Source organism: Ornithodoros turicata, chromosome 3 (genome assembly GCF_037126465.1).
Source record: "Ornithodoros turicata isolate Travis chromosome 3, ASM3712646v1, whole genome shotgun sequence".
Lineage (NCBI taxonomy): Eukaryota > Metazoa > Arthropoda > Arachnida > Ixodida > Argasidae > Ornithodoros > Ornithodoros turicata.
Window position 1 is genome coordinate 76,083,380 of NC_088203.1, and position 16,967 is coordinate 76,100,346.

At 45.4% G+C, this 16,967-nt stretch overlaps 1 protein-coding gene and 1 long non-coding RNA gene across 8 annotated transcripts in view; one reads left to right on the forward strand and one right to left on the reverse strand.

Annotated features, from left to right (window-relative positions):
• LOC135388632 (major facilitator superfamily domain-containing protein 12-like) overlaps positions 1–16,699 on the reverse strand; it is a 48,436-nt gene extending 31,737 nt beyond the window's left edge. Inside the window, exon 1 of one of the 3 annotated variants that reach the window (XM_064618294.1) lies at positions 16,609–16,699. The gene's annotated coding sequence lies outside the window, so the exon portion shown is untranslated. Of the gene's footprint in view, positions 1–171; positions 272–13,434; positions 13,625–16,608 lie in introns of those variants that run through there. The other 2 variants (XM_064618296.1, XM_064618291.1) reach the window with 2 other exon arrangements.
• Positions 270–16,033, forward strand: LOC135388635 (uncharacterized). 5 transcript variants are annotated; one of them, XR_010421487.1, is made up of 4 exons: positions 270–586; positions 1,979–2,156; positions 9,501–14,594; positions 14,662–16,033. It is a non-coding gene; the product is annotated as an uncharacterized LOC135388635 (long non-coding RNA). The 5 variants fall into 5 exon arrangements; XR_010421488.1 differs by having other exon boundaries at positions 9,501–9,541; positions 9,592–16,033; XR_010421486.1 differs by having other exon boundaries at positions 272–586; positions 9,501–16,033.
• Positions 16,700–16,967: the final 268 nt, after the last annotated feature.

Sequence of the window (16,967 nt, forward strand, 5' to 3'; positions counted from 1 at the left end):
GCTCTAAAATAGTTACTTTAGAAAGAAAGAGCCGCGCTCGATTGCTCTGATCAACTCGGAGCGAAAGTACCGCGGAGCCTACAATCACAAAATACGAACACCGGACGAAACAACGTATCTTTGTTGCTTCTGAAACACGGAACAGATTGATAGAAACAGTGGCATATTTACGATCTTTAGAGGCAACGGCGTCCGGCGTGCAGTTTCCCGCACGGCTATCACTGGAGCGCACAGCTGTTACTTCTTCTCTCGCATGTGACAAAGCGCTATACTTTTGCGCAGCATCCCGTTATCGCGTCACGTGGCGTCCGCTACGTCCAATGGTGTACGCGCACTCTTTCGCCGAATTCGGTGTGAGGTGCTCGCGTCCTCACGTGAGGGAAGGTAGCGTTGCTGCCACGTCCGATATTTCGAAATGAATTGCGTTCGTAAGGCGTTTTCTAGCATAACATGGCACGAGCAGCGACGCCCTCTTCAAGGGACACTACTTCCGCAGGTACCACGCAGTAGCGTTGGGAGGCGGGGGATTTTCTATGGGAAGAAGGATTTCACCCCAGTTTTCCCTCTCGCAAATGCACTACCACAGGTACGAGTTCGGGGGGTGGGAAGGTGTAAACCATGTTATCATCACTTTTCTTGCGTTCATTTATTGTTGTTGTTTCTTCCAAATAGTAGTTTGTTTTTGCGCCGCAAGCGAGTGTTCAACATTCGTGAAAGCCGGCAGAGCGTACTTGTGTATTTTAAATACACAAGTACAATCCCTCTACAGGGATTTTTGGGTGTAAATAAATTGAATTTGATTGAATTAAATGTCACCTAGAACACTCTGCACGACAGTGGCGAGTCCAAGAAGGGGCCGATCGACCCCCCTCCCCCCCCCCAAAAAAAAAACGTCAGTATACATTGGATTTTCCTCTCTTCCCTCCCCCACCACACGCTCCGACAAAGAAACCGCACCCCCTCCCCCCCCCTCCCAAACCGAGTGTCTAGATCCGCCCCTGACTCGCGACGGCAGTGACCCTTCTGTTACCACATCGACACCGTTGTGCAAGCGCTTACAGGAAGTTTGCAGCTTGTTCATGCCGTTCGCGAGAAACTAGCACACGTGTCTGCTATAGCATCATGAGAGGTGTCTGGCACTTTCTTCATGCTACACAGTCAGCGGAGAAGCCGTGTTCTACTAATTTACTGCACTTAGCCTGTAGGCCAACAACGCAAACCGGCGTACTTTAGCCGGGACGATACGTCAAGAAACTGGTCTTACGCGGCTGTATGCGGTTTCTGAACACGATCAGCTGAAACGGCTGCAAGATCGGAAATTCTTCTTTCCGGGGAACGAAACATATTGTACGGGTATGAATAAGCTTAATTCAGTATCGATCTCTCGTCGTATGGTGCACATCTTTTTTTTTTTTTTTTTTGTGTGTGTGTGTGTGTGTGTGTGCATGTTTCGGAGCCTAGAAGGGTATGCATGCTTCGTATTTTGCAAAGCACCCTTCTAAATGGTGTATTCTACAAAAGGTATCACTTCAAACGGAATTTCTGCAGTAATTACCCGTTTTGGGAGTGTTTTCCAACACCCCCCCCCCTTATTATCCGTTATGTGAAACTGCAAATGTTACGGGAATCCTTGCTGATAACTATACCCGCTGGGTACCGGAACATGTTTGAAGTAAGTTAGGTCAGTTAAGGCAAGAATACATACTTCAGAGGCACAAACGGAGAAATATTGGCATTTATGGACACATGACAGAATTAAGTGGTCTAAACGTGTCTTTATCATCCTAGACGTGTTTGCTAATCCAGCATGCATTATGATCATGATACGCATTTCCCACACACGCACGATGGGCTAAGCGGTGAATATCTTCGGGTCAATGACACTCCTGTAGACTTAGAATCGTGAAGAAAACGCTCTTCGCAGTTGATTGGCTGTATGATTATAATTTGTAATAGGTTATATAATCATTAACCTCAGTCCAGGAAAAGGAACAGCCTGCTCGACGAACAAGAAATGAACTATCCAGAGGACAGGGCATGCGCTATATGCAAGTAATCCAGCTGTCTGCGCAGCTTCCCTGTTGCCCTCTCTCCCATGTTTCCCGTGGAGCGACCTCATTGGTTTCTCTCCCAAATAAAGCGGGCAACATTTCAAGGTAAGGCGCATGCGGGTGGTTTCTTCTCAGGACCCATGCCGGTAGTGGATTATCCGTAGCACCGAAAGCACGTGGGGGTGTCGCAAAAAATTGGGGCAAGGGGTCATTATTACGTCATAGCAGCTTAATGTATCATTACCGACATGTGTCTAAAGCTGAAATACCAAGGGCCGCCCGTGTAGGGAGCGCGTAGGACATTAAAGGCTGTCGCCAAACATTTGAGGGTGTTGGTGGGTGCACGGGGGGGATCTGGATACCAGTCTACGAGAACCCCCTTATTGCTGCCCTGTGATTAGATATAGTCACGTGCTTTCTCGAAAATTTATCTTCTCCCTCTACGCAGAAACAAACTGTGGGAGCATATGTTATCGAGGTCTTATTGAATTTCCCAACAAGGCCGTTCTATATATCTTATTTATCATTTCCAGTTAAGTAGTTCACCTGTCCTGTAGCAGTAAATCAAGGAAAGGGGAATCGCCTAATGAACTGTCAGTAGCACCGGAAGAGTGATTGAGAATGAGATGTGGCTTCTGCGTCAGCTTATCTTATCACAGACGTGTAAGCGCTATTGTTCTTCGCCCTTCGCTAGCGGGAAAATGGACATTGCCCAGGATAATCACCCGCTGTGTGTGCGATTAAGGGGTTCCTGATTTGACGTATGTCATGCCTGAGAATCTATGGCTATCTAGACGAAAGTGGGTTCATTGTCTCAGTAAGCGCACAGGACGCATGATGCAACCATTGGCTAAGTGAGCGTTTGACGAACTCAAGAAAGTCAAACAGAGGTTACATGGGCTTCGAATTACCGTATCTGCCGCATGCAATCAATAGATAAGATAATGTCACACCCGCTGCGATTCGCTCCGCTGTAGGTACAGAGTACCCCCACGTTGATGTTACCGGTTGTCTACTCTCTATTGGCACGTGCTATTGGCAAGACACACAGTCATTGCAGTTGATGCGTTATTTTTCAGTTTTAGTTTTGTGTGTCTTTTGTTCTTCCTGTTTCTTTTCTTTCTCTTCTTTTCCTATTCTTCTTCTCTTTTCCTTTTCTTTTCTTTCTTTTTTTGGAATAGCAGCCGACCTCCGTCTGGCTGACCTTTCTTTTTTTTTTTTTTTTCTTAATAGACATTTCCCCCCTTATCGTTCGTGTAATATTGCGGGATCAAGAGGCTGATTCACACAATTGCGTTTACGGTTGCTCTTGCGTGTTATGTAAGCTGACAGTGACGACGGAACATCCTTCAGGATAGAACGAAGGTACACGTCAGACGCTGTACGCAGCCGTCAAAGCAGTAATGTGAATCAGTGTTAAGGGGCGTTTTGGACCCGATCTTAATTCTTTATCTTTCCACCCTCCGATGCCGCGATAATAATTCGTCGCCGCAATAGCGAGAAAGGGAAACAATGGGGGAACAGGGAAATAGCATTGATTTTTTTTGCGAGAACCTTCACACTCCATATGCCACGTCGCCGTGCCACATGTATACACCACATGGGCACGTGCACGTTATTTCTTTCGTTCCCGATATGAAGCATTGCCATGATCATCATTGATTTGGGACAATAAACTAGAATTTCGGCATCGGGACCGAACGTACGCACTAAATTAGAACAGAAAAAAAAAAAAAAAGAGGAAAGAAATCGTGGTTTGATGACAAGTGCAAAAGTGTACCTGCTCTAGGTGGAATGAAAGATCCCGTTACCTTGACAAAAAGGAACATACAGAATGTCGTTAATGAGCGAAAGAAACCGCAATTTACGCTCTCCTTTTACCTCTCCTCCGAGGAGCGCGACAATGCGGAGAGCTAGTCTCCTCAAACGATCTCCCTCGATGATTGGACAAATCTTTTAGGGAGAGGCCCTTCCACATTGCCGGCTTTCTTGAGGAGGAATGGGACAGTAAATTTCGGTTCTGTCGTTCATAAGTCTCATAAGTCACGAACGACGTAATGGATGATTCCCGTTCCTTTTGTGTTGGTTGTTAAGGTAACGACATCTTTCATTATGAGAGGAGCGATTTTTGAACCTTAGTGCTCGTTTAACAATGCCACTCCAGACACAAAACAAAAAACAAAGAAAAAACATACACACACAAACAAAAACGCTAGTTATTTTAAATCAACTTCACTCAAAGACGCACTACACACAATATAAATGCTGTCAGTGAACGTGGACTGGCGTTTCAAAGAACCGGCAAAGAAGAGTCATAGTTGCGGTCCTCCAAGAGAATGTGACGTCATTTTGCGCACTGGCGCCCCCTCCTATATACTGCGACTGGTATTGACACCAGTATAGGGTCTAGACTCTATATATCAATCAGTCAATCAATCAATCCTTTAGTTCATCGAGAACAGATGAGGAGTTGAGGGGAAAAGCTGCAGAACAGCTTGGCAGGTCCCAGCCCCTTTGACACTTGACAAGCAAACATACATACGTGTACAGTACATTGAACAGATATATAAAAGGAATACTAACAGACAAGAGCAGTGGGCAAACCGAAAAAGTGTTTTGGATTTATTTCAACCTGATGCTGGAGAAAGCGATTTAAAATGATTGGCGGATTATAGGCGGGAGGCCGCTGCCCATAATTCGTTCTTACGCGAGGGACATTCCAAAGTTTTGTTTTACGAAAGTTGTGGGTAGTTTCTTTTAATTTTAACGTAATAAGAATTGGACATTTAGACATTTTTCTATAGAAATACACTAGGCAGTATACATACAAATTGAACACGTTTAAAATGTTAAACATCTTAAAGTATGCTTTTCAGTAGAGTCACGGTAACCAATATTATTGCTATAATTCGAATGATTTTTTCTGCAATACTAGAAGTCTGTTTAAATTTTCCTTTGAAGTAGTTCCCCAAATTAAATGATAATACTGTAAGTGAGACATAAAAAGGGAGTTATACAACACACAAACACATATCTGCACCTATACCTACAGCTTTGCAGAGTTTATTTTCAGTATAATCAACATGCTCATCCCAAAGTAATTGTTCATGAAAAATAACTCCCATACACTTTACCGACCTAACTATTTCAGGAGAATGGACCTCTTCCTGTTTGTAAACAAGTGACGTCATTTTGTCCGACAGCGAGTTGAACAGTTGAACTACGCTCGAAGCTATGGGCGAACAAGGTCGTGCCCGAAAGCCACGATCCTGAGGGGATTACGATTGTCCCTGCAAGGGACGCGACCTTCGGTCCTACTTTTCTTTTAATAGGAGGCAGCGAACAAGTGTCCATTCGTGGAACCCAACCCTCCCATTCCGATTTGTTTCGGTATCAGTCTGTCTACCAACGTCATGATGACGTTTCTCGGGTAGAGATCTATAGTTGGAATATAATAAGCTCTTATTTACATTCACCAGTTTATTTTTTGGGCGAAAGATGACAACCTTTGTTTTACTTGTATTAATGCGTAAACAATTTTGATCAATCCATTTTTCCAGTGTGCAGAGCACTCCGTTTGCAACATCAACTACTGCATCTACAGGATTAGTCTAGCAAACGTTACACATTTCAATCGCATCGTAAAAATAGAAGACGGGGTTTTGTAAGCACTATGGTCATGTAGAAGGAAAATTAAAAATCAAGCAAAATCTCACCCCATGCATTTTCAATGTCCTATTTCACTCAAACACCGCCATTTTTTCTTGTATCTGCTTCACATTCACATCACCTCACACAGGCGGAGCTGCCTACAACGATGTGACATGTCCATTCTGACGTTATAGGCCTGTTCCACTAAAGTACAAAAGTTTCGCTCGGCGACCGCAGCGCCGATCAGGCCCCTGTTGTACAGCTTCTCTACTATCTAGCGGGTCGCGTGTGTCGTATTTCGACCCGTTCCGCTGTACTGCGATGGCATCACTATCAAAGAAAAAAAAGCCGTGTACACAATAGTGTTGCATTGTAGACTGTTCGAACAGGTTGAAGAACACGAGGGGTCGGAAAGTCGTACCGTTTCCCCGGCAAACCATACGAAAAAGGCAGGCGAGAAGCGTGGGTTGTTGGTGAAATGAAATTGAAGCGCACACGGGAGAAAATGTCGGCTTTTGGAGTAAGATAGGTCATAGAAAATGCATAGAGTGAGATTGATTTTTAATTTTTCTTCTACAAGACAATGTGTGGCAACCATGGGGCTTCGTGGGTGGCTAGCCTCCATCGTAGTAGACATTCTCCACCAAGTTCAGCGTATAAATGATGAAGGTCATCATATATCCCTGCAGTGGATTCCAGGTCACTGCGGTCTAAGAGGCAATGAGGAGGCTGACAGAGTAGCAACGGCTGCCCACGAGTCCCCGACAGCCGTGCCCATTGTGCTGTCGAGAGGTGACAGAAGGACCCTACTAACTGCGTGATTTCAACCCTTGGCTCTGCAACCTACCTATTCTAATATACCATTTACCTACCTATTCAATGATACCATAAGTAAAGCAAATACGAGTTCCTCCATGGCTCAGTGCGACACAAATGAGTTCGCCCCCCCCCTGACATATAGGGTAATGAGAATTATTATATGATATCGAGAAGGATTATTTTTAAAGCATTAACTTTTCTTGTCACTTGATTCACTTTCGATAAGGCTGCTGTTCCTTTTTTCCCAGCTTATATGCTTTATTTCCGCAACTCAGGCTAGCACACTTCTTTCAATTACAAAAGTTGATTAACGTATCTTCGCTAATTAAGGTATGAAACGACATTTTTTCACGCCCCATGCCACCTGAAGCACCTTGTAAACTATGGCACCTTAAACTATGGTTTCAGCAGATTGGAATGTGACCGTGGGTCACATCCCAATCTCATCCACCGTGCCATCTCATCCGCAAAGCTTGGTCATCCATCGGGTTAGATGTATTCCTTGTGTGTGTGTGATATTTCTACGTTCCCTGGTCCTATATAGGACTTTTCGTACTGAATCCTTGCTACCAGATCGCGCCTCACCGTTATTTCATTAGCAAGGCGTGTGCTGTTTTGTAATTTGTTCATTTAGAGTACGAAAAACAAATCTGAATGTCTATTTTATTTCGAGACACTTCAGTCCGTTAATTTTTATGTGCTGTTTTTAAGCCATATATTTTATTACGGCCCCCTATTGTTCTTTATACACATAGAAACTGCAAGCTCTGCGTCACTATTGTGGGAGCTCCTGTCGCATTATCGTCGTATATTGTGTCGTTGTGGCTGGCTATGAGGATGATTTCAAGCCCCTATTTCAAGGCCTGTATAATCGCTTATTCACCAATTACAGCGAAAACGTATTGCTTGCCAATGAAAGCACACCATGAGACATGACCGTAGGGAGAACACAACGTCCCACGAACAATCGAATCGGTGAATTGTTTTGTTAGTAGCGTGTTATTACGGGGCGCGGACAATTGCTCACCGGACAATTGCTCACCGGACAGTTGCTCACCGCCTCTTTGACCTAACTTATATTGTGATTTTATTTTGCATTTCTGGCGCTTGACTTTTTTATGTTAGCTGTGTAAGTTGCTTCACTTCTTTTCTTCTCACTAAACTTCTTTTTTAGCTGTGTAAGTTGCTTCAAATAGATCTATGAATCCACCAGTGAAGAGGGTGAGGCGAGAGGTCGTCCACTTGAAGGCACACCTGAAGCATCTTTGTCAGGATCTGCGTCCATGGGGCGTTCCTAGATGATTATTTCCCAAGGGGGGGGGGGGCGCAGCTTCCTGGAGGGAGGGGGGTGCTTCCTGGAGGGCAAAGCGTGCAACCACGTCACCTCCTTCCCTGGAGACGGACGCTGCGGACTGTGCGGGTATTCGCAGGTTCATATTATGATGACTCTAAGAAAATAATCATGACCTATGAATAAAGAGTGCGCAATTTTACAAAGTGACCTTGTCCCCCTCTCGGTACGCTCATGCCTGCGTCACCAGGATCTTCCAAGACACGAGACGGGGAAGATTTAAAATCACATCATTATTTAACCACTAAAATTAACGAATTTTCTATATCTGTCCGAGTCGGTTTAGCGAACGAAAGACACATTTTAGCGCCCGTTAGGCTTAGTAGGGCGGAGACGACAGAACAGTACGGTGGTTATTACGGTGGTTTATTGTTTTGTCCAAGTTCAGTGTTTGCACCGCTATGTCCAGGTTAGCCAAGTTCGCTGTTGGCAGTTTCCCGCGCGCAACTGTGCATTGTATAGCCAGATAACATTTATTGACAGTATTTTGTTTTGAAATGGTGATTTCGATCACTTTATTTCGAGGTACACCCAAGTTCAGCTAACAAATAAAAAGTCAACTCTATGAGCACCATAAACGATAAATAAAATCACATCACATAAAACCGCGAAATAAAGTTACATATAAGTGCGGTGAAAGAGGCGGTGAGCAATTGTCCGGCTTCAGCGGTTCTGTGGTGAGCAATTGTCCGGTGAGCAACTGTCCGGTGAGCAACTGTCCGGTGAGCAACTGTCCGGTGAGCAACTGTCCGGTGAGCAATTGTCCTGGATCCTGTTATTACCGAGCGCCCTGCCTGCCGGCCGAAGGCGTGCCGCCCTTAGAGGACTGTGCGCCCTGGACCAACTTCATATGGAACCTTATCGACATCTGAAGAGAACCCAGGGAAAACATCCACTCACCTCCCAGAATCACCTCGCCTCCCAGTTTCGATGTGGAAGGCGGTGACCTTAGCCACTAAGCCGCGATAGCTGGGCGAATTGGGAATGGACATGTCCGTAATTCGGTCGGTTATTTGGTTCGGGGGTGAGTTGGGATTCGGCGGACTCGGAAGGCACGCTGACCGTGTGCATGTGTGTTAGCGGGGCTTCCTTGTTTTCGACAAAGAAGGGAACTAGAATTCCTCTGTGCTTCTGCGATTAAAAACTTTATTGAAAGTGGTGCTTTGTGTCGTGTAGTCGTCCCCAATAGTCGTTCGTGTAGCCGTTCTAAGTGTGCACAGAATACGACGCTGTCTATCTAACATATAGCAGCACGTGGTATGTGCGGATAAATAGAGATAGAAGCCTATCACGAAATCTTGGTAGCTGGACTCAACCGGTGATACTCGAGGCCGACGTTAATCCTAGCTCGGGAATAACCCCGCACTAAATAGAAAGTTTTAGTGCATCGTACGCAACACCTTGGCGTACATAAGGAATACCGTGGTGGTCCTGCGAACGCGCAAAACATGAAGAGAGCTTTAGCGCAGTGCGCAGAACCACCACGCTATTCCACCACGTACGCAAAGGCGATAGCGTACGATGCCCTAAAACTTTCTAATGAGCGAGTGGTACGGTAGTGCGTACAGTCATATACACAGGTATAGTGTATGTCAAAGCGAGAATACGACATTTCAATTCTTGCGCAGACAGAGCGTGACAGACCAGAGCGATGGCTGACGGGACTGAGGTAAGGGCCACGTACGTCCACTGCCACTCGACGACTGCTATCCTTCGCAGGATTGGGGACTGCAGCGTGTCGTGACGTCAATGAAGTGCCCGCGGGCCCACTTTTCTCTCTCTGACGCAAGTATGCGGATCGCCACATCGATAAACCCAACGCAGCTGTCTGTCTCCCAGTACTTACGGCAGATGCCGACTCTGTCCTGCGCGCGATACTACCTTGTGATGTAGAGTCATGGTAGAGTACTAGAATAGTAGTATACAAGAACCAACATGTTGCCTTTGGACGGGGTTGCCCAGAATGGGGAAAGCTATACCACGCTATACTTTTGCTTTTGCGCTATGTGATTCATGCTGTTATGCTGTTCTGGAGGAGATTGAATACTGCCCCAAATAAACAAATCCCTTTGAAAGTGTGACTCATCCCGAAACGACAACGCAGCAGGATGAATCACATCGCGGCGGTTGCTCTCTGTACACACTTGTTTCCCATAGGTGAGCAAGAGCCGTTTGGAACAGCTGTAGCAGTGGAATTAAGTATTTCAAATGCAACAAGGAAGGCCAAAGGGCTCCAAACGTTTGCGGGAATGGTACAGAAATCATTCGTCGACGGCTACGCCGCATCTTCGAATGCTACCGCTTTAAAGTATCGCTTTCCTTGTGACACCTTGTGTCTGCATGTTGTGACACGGAGGAACCAACAATTCCATCACAAGGGCATCAAATACATGCCTTGATCCCCTTGATCTCAGGATGTGCGAAACCTCCTCACTCCCCTTCCCGGCCCTTTCATGCTTATCGGGTAGAGGATCTTACATTCTCTCTGCCAAGGCAGATTGTTTGGAGGATTTGCACGTTCGCTCTAAGTAAGAAAAATTGCTGTCTTCGCATGACTGCATTCACCGGTGGTGGTGGTGGTGAAAACTGCTCGCCGTGGTTGGCCACGCTCCGCATTCACCGGCATCGCGCTGACACTCACATATGAGACAGACTGGCCATTGCCTAATGAACGGATTGATGTATGGTGAAGCTGTTTCAGTATACGTATTTCAAGTCACCCATCCTGCACCGCTTGTCCAAGACCCTTGGCCCATGCATCTCCATGCACTGCGCCATCAGCTCTCGCTTTGCTTTCCTTCGAGCTTCACGAACTCTAAACCACCGACCTGTCATCGTTTTGAGCTCTCCTCTATTTCACATCCTCTCAAGCATCCCATGTCATCATTACTATTGATTGTTGCACTGCATTGTTACTTAACACTTAGCCGATTTTCTCTTTATACACAAAGTTGTTGCGCCACTCAGCTCCATATATTTCTCTTCAATATGCCCGTCGAGTATAATGAATTTGAGTAAATTCGGAACGCTCTTCACCTTGGTGGTGTAAAAAAGTGACTTTTACTCGGTAAATTTCCGAGTTCAGTTCGCAAAAATTTACACAATAAAACTTACGTTACATGACATTCACATCAGGAAGTGGCAAAAACATATAGTAAGAACAAATGCCGTTGACCCCATGATTGTAGGTGACGTAGTTTTTTTCTTATTATAATTCAATGACACGTTTTCTGGGACACTCTGTATATATTCTGTGGCTCGAGGGCCCTTGGCCACCAAACAGAGGAAGGAAAGCTGCCCAGTCAGAAAAATAAGAATTAGAAATCAAGCCAGATTTTTAGGCATTGTTTTCACCCTGCTCGGCGTAGTGCATGCTACCCCTGTCCATGTTAGAGTCACTAAATAGGGGTACAGAGTATCGCGTTCCTTTTCCGCGCCGGTGCCTCCGTCCGATGTCCGCGATTGGGCCGATTGTGTCACGTGATTTCTCCTTCCAAGAAGGCGCCGTCCATGTTGAGTCCCCTCCACCCAAAACCGGTTTCCTCGGTTGCGAGCTGGCTCAAGAGCGCGCAGTTCTCCGGTGGAGAAGGGGGAGATTGGTGTCCCATTGCTAGGCGACGCAGCCGCGCCGGACACAAGATGGCGGGCTCGCTCGCTGGCGTGGCTCAGTGTCGCTACTCTGCTTCCTATTTAGTGACTCTAGTCCATGTTAGGCAGCACATACGCATATGCATGAGCACTTCTTGTGGCTCACGAACCTCAACGAGTTATCGTCACAGCAACCTGGTCTTCGCGTGCACTTCGGTAAACTAACACTGTAACTAATGTGAGCAATGGCTCAACTTAATTTTTACAAGCTTGTATTTACAAGCTTAAGTTTACAAGCTTATATATAGAAGAAGCAGCCTCTCCCGAATATCAACCGCGGAAATTAGAAAGGAGTACAAAAAGGCAGAGAGAGAGAGAGAGAGAGAAAAGAGAGACGAAACAGTTGTGTACAAGGCCCATTGTATTTAATTCTTGAATTCTTGCTGTTCCTCTCTCATTTTTCTATCTATTTTTCCAAGTTGAAACTGTATGCAAAGGCAACACAAATAAGATACAATTTTAGTGCTCCTGAGGTTTGTGAAGAACTATATGTACGTATTTTTCGCAGGGAAGGATAACGGAGGTATTTTCGTTACCGTTTCCATTTTCGTTACCGCTATATTTTCGTTTCCGTTATCCGTTTCTGATACCAGCATTTAATTTCGTTTCCGTTACGTTTCCGTTACTGTTTCCGGTAATGGAACGGCTGTTACAGAGCTGCGTGAGGACAGCCAGTCCGGCTCTGTCAGCACCCTGTTTTGCCCAAGTGCTGCTTCGCTGTCCCGCGTACACACTACACAAGTAATTTTACGTCGTTGGGATGCGCACATCTTGCAAAATTTTCAAAGAAGTATAGGAACATGTCTTCAGCCATACTGCTGTCTTCAGTCACTCTGAGTCCAGCAACCCAAGATGGGCGTAACTTTCATCCAATGTCACATCATAGGCGGACGCTCTCAGATGTAAACAATACTGCCATAGCCACGGTGAAATGAAGAAAGTAAAAAATAAAAATAAAAAAGCATATGCTGTCATCGCTGTGCTATAGTGGAGTAGAGTGTGTGGAGTCTATGTTGTGTAGGTCTCGTGTCTTGATGTCATGTAGGTAGGTAATGTCACGAGTAGGTAAGCGGGTGATGCACCTTCGGTATCCAATATTGCGCTGTTTCCATGCTGTCGTGTAGTATTTAGAGAATTACAGGGAATGGAATCATCAAAATACAAAAATAAAATGAAAAGTCACTCAAATGTCATCGCACAACAGTAATAGCCATTACCGGAATTCAATACCGGACGATAATTTTTGTTTCCGTTTCTGTTTCCGGTAATGGAGGACAAAGGTACGCGTTTCCGTTTCCGTTACCATCTCCAATTTCGGTAATATACCGTTTCTGTTTCCGTTACCATTACCGATACCCTTCCCTGATTTTTCACATTGTACGTTTCATGTTTTCGGTACCCGATTTGGAAGGACATTGATCTTGCGTGTCAATGAATTGTGCCGTTTGGCTCCACAATGACTCCCTATTTTATCGTACACATTTTATTGTATGGTGTTTTAAAGGCATTTTAGGGTTAGTACGGTTATTCTTTTTCTCAAATTTCGTTTCTTCGTTCCCTCCATGATTTGATCAAATGTCACAGCGACCCGGGACTCGATTTGAGTTTGAGGACCTCGGAGAAGTATACTTATACTGAGTAGCGGATGGAGCAGAAGCGTGACGCAAAGCGGGGCTCTGAAGTAGCCAGGCCTGAACATTTCATGCCAAACTAGACAGAAAGTTGCCCAAGGGTCCATGAAGAAATTCCCAAAAATATCGAGTTCTCAGTGGAGAACGGCTCGCAAGGAGGCCTGTTATCTGAAATATATCCTATTTTTGCCATATTGCATTCAACGCGGGCGCAGTTCACGCACAAAGAAAGCGTTCAGCGTTCGCCTGACATACCCTCTGCAAGCGGACTGACGTCACTTACATCCTTTGCTCACTCCAAGTCCAAGGTTGCACAGAGCTATCCCGTTAGTGGCCAAGGTCGCCTGCTTTTGACGTCACAGCCAGTTTCTCCATCATGCCGGCAGCGATGGCGTCGAAGCAGTGCTTTTTTATTGTTGCCGTGGTTTTTAGTTAATATCTCCGTTATTCCAACCAATATTGGATTCATACTCCACATGATGAAGGCATTAGCGGCTATGAATGCATTACATATGCTTGCAGAGGTTTTTGGGATCTCTTCATAGTTCCTGTAACGACGCCGTGAGAAGACAACAATCACAACATATACATCGATAATATTGTGCATGAGAGACAGCTTGATGAACGAAACAGAGTTTCGAGCAATGCTGATTGGTAACTGTCACTTCTTTAGCGTAGAAGGTAGCAGCACACATACGTCCAGAAACCACTGTCGTCTGCTTACCTGTCACGTTCCATAAAAAAAAAAAAAAAAAAGCGCCCGTTTGCGTCGCACTCTCGACCTCTTCGAGGCGCTAGCGGTAAAACAGCAAAGTAAGAAGTAAGACATAGTAAGTAAAGTGTAGGTTGTCGGTTGTTGTACATTGGAAATGAAGGGCATAAGCAAACGAGACAACAAGTTGAGCGCGAATCGCTTTGTCTTGTGCGCCAATACGCTCTTCATTTCCAATGTCACTTTGTCGCTCCTTTGAGTGCCTTTTTTTTTTTTTTTTCAGCTTCTTTTTGTTTCTCTGGAAGTTTTCCGTGCTCAGTACCATTCGGGAAATTCGATGTTTTTCAACACGATAGCATGTGCAAATATGCATATAGGGTGATCCAAGTATATGTGTATAACCAACTGAATCCCGACCACGTCACAACGCGCTCGCGTAATCGCGGCGCGCGACACTTGCGCGTGAGTTGAGTTGTGAAATAATAATGGTACTGTGACGTTACACGTAAGGTTTGTCTGCGCAGTGTGGCGACATGCTGCACGTGCCGCAGGGTAGGACTGCGGATAATTTGGACCACCTGGGGTTCTTTTGACGTGCGCCGGAAATCTCTGACACACACGGCGCTGGAAGCAATGTTTACCTCCCTAACATTGCTACCGTCCTTGTTGCGTGAGTTGTCACGTGACACTTATTTTGTAGAACAGACAACATTTCCTTGCGTCCGAGAAAGGTAACAAATAAGGACGGAGACACGTACGAAGTTGACACGGAGACTCACACTCTTATGTACTTTGCAGGCAGTTGCTTTTCAAGCCGGAAACGAAAGTCACACAAAGCACACCTCATTGGAGACACACATCGGTCAGGTTCTACCGTTCTACAACTTTAGAATTGACACCTGGGATTACTACGATTAAATTTCGTGTTTTCAGAATCCCACCAAAGTTATGTTACTGAGATCTTCTTGTCTCACTTTACATTCCTGCAAAATATTTTGGCTCTACGTAACGCGAAAGCTAGAGAAAATTAATTTTTATTTTTGAGAATGTGACGTCATGTTAGGCTCCGACGGAGCGCCCGGTTCTCATCTGGCAACGTTGTTGCACTTGGCGTCTTCCGGGGGGCTCACTTTTTGCACTCCGTTAGCGGAGCACCACGTGACATATCATGCGAACGCTCCGACCTTCGAGGAAAACAAAGGAGGGACAAGACATCTCTCCCATTTTCCCCTGTTTCGATCAGTGTCACGTGACTTCTCCACCACGTGACCCTCCCCGGACGCCGGCGTCGTTGCTAGGAGACGAGCGCCCTCTCCAGAGCATGACATCATTGCAATTTGAGGGCTTATGATTACGTCACCCACTCCTCGCGTCATCGAAACTTGTGGAGGCTCAGCAGATCTTCAAAAATTGACAGAAATGCACAGCGTTCGTAAACAGGATTGAAATTTCGCGTATCGAATCCTTGAGGCGCCTTCTTTTCGTGGACTAAATAAAATAAACGCTGTTTTCCGAGTTCGGAGTGGCACTTTAATCCAACATTTTATAAGTCAGCTATTTAGTATTACCTAATTAATTAATTAACTGGGCAAACTGAAAAAAATACTAACGACTAATTACGCAACCCAGTTGTTTAATTTTTGTTACATATTAGCTAAACAGGGTGCCCGAGATAACGTGTCATTGCATGAATTATAATGAAAAAAAAACTACATCACCTAGAAGCTGGGTTTCCGACCTGTCGGACTGACAACGATTGCGCTCAAAAAGTCATCTCGCGCTATGCTCCAGGTGCTCCGAGCAGTGGCGTAGCCACGGGGGGCTAAGGGGGGGCTCGAGCCCCCCCTACCTGCCACGGACCGACTCACGCGAATCGTGCAAGTCCGAAGAGAACGTAATATAAGGGGGTGGGGGGCAGTCTGACGATCACGAAAGTTCTTGCAGATCATGGCGTCTATCTAAGCAGCACTCTTGAATGGTTTTCAATGTATGAGCTTTTCAAAATGCTTCCAATTTCGTGACACCATCTCCTTGGTCATGGCAGCCTATACATGTAATCGTATTGTGAATGTCCAAATCAACTTTTCTTTTTTCATCCGCACTTTGCAGTGTGCACAGATATGTGTCTGTTCTCGCTCACAGAGTCAGCGGGGGGGGGGGGGGGGCGAGCTTTCGTATCGAGCCCCCCCTACCTTGGAGGTCTGGCTACGCCACAGGCTCCGAGAAGCGTGATGTTCGGCTATTTTTTCCCGATGGTATAGCTCCTCAATATCTCTGTAAATTATGATAAATTTGAGTAAATTCGGAACGCTCTTCACATTGGTGGAGTAAAAAAGGGACATTTACTTGACAAATTCCCCAGTTCAGTTCGCAAAAATTTACATGATAAAACTTACGTTACATGACATTCACATCATGAGGTGGCAAAAACAAGTAAAACCGAATGCCGTTTACCGCATGATTCCAGGTGGCGTAGTTCTTTTTTTTTTTTTTTTAGGTTGTAAATCAATGATGAGACACGTACCCTGTGTGTCCCAGAAAATGTGTCATCATAGGACATAAGTAACAAAGCGAAAACCCCAGACAGACTGACGGAAAGAATGTTCAAAGGACCGCAATCTATCGGAGTATCGCGCAAGACGTACTCTTGTCCCTTTTGACAATTATCATTTAGGCAATGACAAGGCAATTTAAAAAGAGCCTGCGTTCTAAGAGAATGAAATAAAGCAACGGTTGCAACCCTACCTTGAACGAGTGGTGAACTTTCGAAATGCACCTTCGCAGAGCAAGTATACATATATTGAAACCGGTGTGCCGATCCAATGCCAACAACCAACCTCCTCCGCTCATATAGCTGCACGCGAAGAAAAACAGAAAGAGACTCAAGCTCTCAGTGACACTTGCCAGAGCAGCTCACACGAAACGCAAAAAACGTGAAGTGTGCATATGTCACGATTGTTTGTTCTCACTATTTCTTCTTTTTCAAGACCTGCCGTAGAGAATGACCTCATTGATGTGACGATGTTGGAGAAGAACCAAATCATGACGCCTGCACCACATACAATGGGCTGATACGAGCACGCTGTTTCTTTCTTTTTTTTCTT